Raw genomic sequence first — 5000 nt, forward strand, 5'->3', positions numbered from 1 at the left:
CCCATAAAGCTCATCTGTTGCCATCCTCATGGCTTGGAGTTTGAGGTGGCGCTCAAAGATCCGTTACACCATGAGACCGAAGACGACATTCCTAAGTAGGGGCGCGGTTCCAAACAGACCCACATACATACAGACGTTCGTCGCACGTTCCCAGGATTTATGCGCCATTCAACCGAAACATTCTTTCACTTCACAGACACACTTACATACAATACCAAAAGGCGGGCACCAACGGTGTGGCCTCTGCAACCTCCAAGACCACATTTCTTCAAATAGCCCTGGTCCTGGCGATGGGTCTGGCGATGGAAAAAGTTTTCTTCTTTTCATCTTAACGAGCGGCTTGAGTCGAGGGATCCGAGATCCAAGGGGATATCATCTCCTGATATCCTCGCTCCTATAGGTCGCCACGAGGTGTTCAAGGTGTCGCAAGCGCAGTGGGTGTGAGTGGGTGGTGGTGGTGGTGTAAATGAATGAGCTCGCATGGAATGGAAGGAATTAAAACATTACTCTTCCTTCCGATGTGCAGCAAGGACCGTAATCCAAGGACGAATGAACGAACGAACGACAGCGACTCAAAGCAGCGAGACCCAATTTTGCAGTCCAATCCTCACCGGAATGCTGTCTTCTGTATGCAATTTCCGAGCTCTCGGTGGTTACACCGCCACCGAGTGTTCCACTTTTCCTTCCTCAATTTCTCATCTTTGTCTCCTCTTTCCCTCTCTCTCTCTCTCTCTCTCTCTCTCTCTCTCTGTCTTCCGCTTACAGACATGTTAATTAACGTCGGCAAATCGGTAGAATCAATTACTTGCTAAGACCGGCTTACCATCGGGCACCGGGGAGGCGGTGGCTCCTTGGTCCAAATCGAAGGAAGTCGAGGACGGAAATCACTGTTCCTGCGCTGGATCCGGCGCTCTGAAAAGCCCCGGCGATTGGTAAGTTATGGCATGCAGACAATGGTACCACCACCGTCGTCGTCGTCGCCGTACCGACGTTAAGGGAGTTTCAATGATTTGCTTTCGATCGGTATGCCATCGGTATGGGCACTGGTATGGCCGCTGTGGGATGACGGAATTCCAAAGCCCTTTCCTCAACCGTTCGTTCTTATCGCAAACGTTCAGCAAAAGAAGGGAATTTCGAATTTCTAAATGGATACAAGGGGGTTGCGTTGCGTTGCAATCACTCCGATAAGATCCTATCGACTTTTTTCGATAACGTACCTTGTGGATTTTATGTGAAATTGAAGGCATTCATTAGATAAATTCGTAGGATTTTTTTTAAATTAAAAATCAACAACTGCAGGCGTGCTAAAAATCAGCGAAATTTAAACAGTTTGGAAATATATAACATTGCTTGTCTGTAGGTACCTTAATGCTTTAGAGAGGGTTTTTGCTTCAGATTTAGGTAATCAGTTGCGATTTGGTTCATAAAAATACATGGTGTGCTTTCAGGCGGTACCCTATTTAAAAGTTGAATAACTCTGTCATTTTTCAACCGATTTTAGAAAATAAAGCAGTTTAATTAAGGTTATTCTATGCCACTTATTGTGCCATACTCAAAATATGATATCGATCAAAATACCGCCTTCAGTCGGCATACAAAAAGCGGCCGAATTTTGCATTGTATTTGTCAACATTTAGGGAGTTACTTTGGCAAATTCAGCTCTAATATTTGCTATAAGTTGTTTCATAGCCTTTAATTTGTTTGCAAAAAACAGAAAAAAAATCCAGCATCGTCATATGCAGCAAAGGAGGAAAAAACCATTTATTCATCATCCATTGCATGATCTCAGTTTCATTATTGACCGATTTTTTTTTCAATGTAAAGTGTGACAATTTCAGTCTACCCTTTAACGTGAAGTGATCCATTATTAAAATCGCATAGAATGAAGCTTCAGAAACTGTCCTATTTGTCAAAATCGATTGAAAAATGACAGAGTTATTCAACTTTAAAATAGCGGTACCGCCTGATGGCACACTCTGAATATATTTTTTTCAAGACCGCCAACAAATCAGGGCATGCATTTGATCGGTTGCTTAAATATGTAATCTGAATTCCTTGAGAAATTAATGTATCTAAACTACGGCTAGACTTTTTAAATGGTTTCACTGAACTGTATTCAGACTTGATTTAAGTTCTCCCATAAATCCTCGAGCGTATGAGATGAGCGTCTTCGACAAATTGCCTCCCTGGAAGGACTGATCATAGTTCGTTTTTATGTTCTACTGAGAACATCTTCATCTGGACATCTAAAGATACAAAGAGATCGCAGTAGGCATCCAGCCTATTGAAACAACCGACCGACCGACATCGATCTCTCCAACCGGCCCGGTCCCAAAACGTAATGTGCCGGGAATGGGCAATCTTTGCTTAAAGATCTGTTGTTGAATTACGGTATTTGAACAGAGCGCCAGCCCAGCGGCCGTCACCGCCAGCCAGTATCGATAACGTAAATTAAACAAAAACCGAGAAGCACCACGACCCGATCCCAGGACGGGCCCGGTTTCGGGCCCAGAAATCGGTAAACAGATGCAAAACGATTCGGGAAATCAGATTTGTCCGAGGACGCGAATCCTCCCGCTCCCGGGGCCCAGCGTCCGAGCAATCAATTATGATTGATAAAACCGACAACTCCCCCTCCGGCCTCCCACAACGATAGCCAAGGGTAGGCTCTGGGGCAGTCCGGATACCGGAAGCAACCGTAACGCGAAAAGGGAAACGGATGACGGAGAGAAGGGCTCCAGGGGGTAGATACCTGGTAAAATATGGAAATTCAATAAAGTGACAAAAGCGCGGTGCGGTCTCACCGAGGCTGGCCGGTGAAAAGGGAAAAGGGGGGGGGGGGGGGGTGTGGAGAAAAATCATGAACCCAGGGGATCAGGGAATGGGGAGGGACAACCACCGGCAACCGATCCGGTCACGGGTGATCGGATCGGTTCCGGTCGATAGGCATCGCGGTTGCCATGCCAGGCGCTCGAGAATTGCACTCCAGAGAGAGACCTCTAACCGAGAGAAGGTCTTTTGTTTCTAGCTCTTGGCTCACTCCAGCTCCAGCGCCATCTTTCGACCTCGAGTTCTGCCGAACACAAAAAAAGAATCCCTTTTTTGTGAGGAGATAGAGAGAGAGAGAGAAAACCGCGAACACGATTGCGGAACCTCCAACAATCACCTCAAGTGTCCTCCATTTCGAAAGATGGGCGAGAAATATAATGGAATTACATGCGGACACGGTCACCGCCATCGAGGAGGCGGACCAGCCTCCTTCGGAGCGGAAGAATGGCGAATGAATTTCGGTTTTTCGATGTCGGCACCGTCGGGACATCGTTACACCAAAAGTCGAAGCAAAGCGGGTCGTTAAGTGGTCCGAGTGGAGTGGTCTTCGTTCTGCTTCATTCCGTCTCCTGTTTGTTGGAAGGTTGATCTTCGTCTGTGTCCTCTACTGTGACGACCGCGACTCCGTGGATCGGTGCACGATCCAAGTAGCGGTCGAGGTGCTGTTCGGTTCGCAATTTCCGGTATTCCAAGGAGGCCAACAGCCATCCCTCAAGACCTGGTTTTCCGGGGTCGAGGGGAAGAGGTCGGAGTAGAGGCGACGCAAAGGAAGCAAGGCCGGAGGACAAATTTATTGAAAACGTTTATTGGTCTCCGCAGAGCGCACGAGACACAAACGAGCGAGCGAGCACCAAAACGGACGACCAAAAAAGTGGCAATCTGGTGGCCCACCGGCTTAGCCGGGAATTGGATTCGTGGGGGCCAAGGCCGCTCAATGGCGCACTAGAGGCGCCGAACAAGGAATGTGAGGCTCCATTGTTTGTTGTTCGCTTCGCTTCACGAACAACAACGGCACCTGCACCGTCGGTCGGTCGTGGGGCCAGGTAAATCCTTGCCTGATGATAATCGGACACTGGAGAGCCTTTTGCTGGCAATTATAGCGATGTTTGTGCCACGGAGCAGCACTTTTGAGCGTCGTTGAAGCATCGGTCTTCGAGCGTCGCTCCGGATGCCTCTGGGTTGGCCGTAAAACCATAAAACTAACATCCCATTCCATTGCGCGCCCGAATGAGCGTCCGAAAAGGACAATAAAATAAACGACTCACGGTGGCCATTAGTTGGCCGTGCGGTGCTGGAACCGGCGCGGTTCCCGGTATCCATGGAACACTGCAGTAAATGGCCGCATATCACTGCGTCTTTTCACGAGGGGAGATAGTGTGCCCACTGTTTTGGGCATGATTGGTCATCCTTTTGTGAGTCACAAAGTAAGTCCCCTGGACCGAGCGCCCCCCCTTTTGTCGGGGTGTGGCCATACAATCGAGAAGCGGCCATGGCTCTCTAATAGCTAAAGTCCGCCGGTTGTCGTCGCTAATTCGTGACGCACAGCACAGCACAAACGGGAGGTCGGGGGTTCGGGTGTTGTGCATAAGTTGGCGGCCCATTTACCCGCACAAAATTAATCTCCAAGCGGCCATCATTTGTGGTGACTGTTTACTGGACTGGATGGAGAAAGAAAACTCCCAAAAAACCCTGGCTTCCATTTTGGGAGAAGTTAATTTAAGGCTGCCTTCAATTTCCACTCGGGAATGTGCAATTTTGGTTTTGAAAACAAAAGAGTTAAAGCGTGAAAGTTCTTTAATGAATTTCACAATTTTAACCACTCATGGCAGCGAAGGTTTCCCACAGTTAACGGCCTCCGGAAAATGGGCCAAGTGCTTCTCAGCTTTTATCTAGTTCAGGTACAATGTTCCAAGGGAGAGCGAGAGAGAGAGAGAGAGAGAGAGAGAGAGAGAGAGAAAAGGAGAGCCCTCCACGAGGATGGCCACGTGGCGACGAAAACATGAAATTTATGAGTGTTTTTAATGTTCTTCTCGCTCCATTGCTCCGACTCTCCGACGCACACATACACGGTGCGGACACATACGTGGTCCATGTCGCCAGTTGGTCCAAAAATTGCAATTCCCCTCGAACCATGCTGCGCTATTTTAGGAGCTATAGAGTGACCAGAAGGA

At 48.2% G+C, this 5000-nt stretch overlaps 1 protein-coding gene across 2 annotated transcripts in view; it reads left to right on the plus strand.

Moving 5' to 3' along the window:
* LOC126571057 (connectin-like) overlaps positions 1–5000 on the plus strand; it is a 78651-nt gene that overhangs the window by 57541 nt on the left and 16110 nt on the right. Inside the window, exon 3 of one of the 2 annotated variants that reach the window (XM_050229281.1) lies at positions 766–932. The exons of the other annotated variant lie outside the window; for it this stretch is intronic. The gene's annotated coding sequence lies outside the window, so the exon portion shown is untranslated. The remainder of the gene's footprint in view (positions 1–765; positions 933–5000) is intronic. 2 annotated transcript variants of the gene reach the window in all.

Source organism: Anopheles aquasalis, chromosome 2 (genome assembly GCF_943734665.1).
Source record: "Anopheles aquasalis chromosome 2, idAnoAquaMG_Q_19, whole genome shotgun sequence".
NCBI classification, from domain to species: domain Eukaryota; kingdom Metazoa; phylum Arthropoda; class Insecta; order Diptera; family Culicidae; genus Anopheles; species Anopheles aquasalis.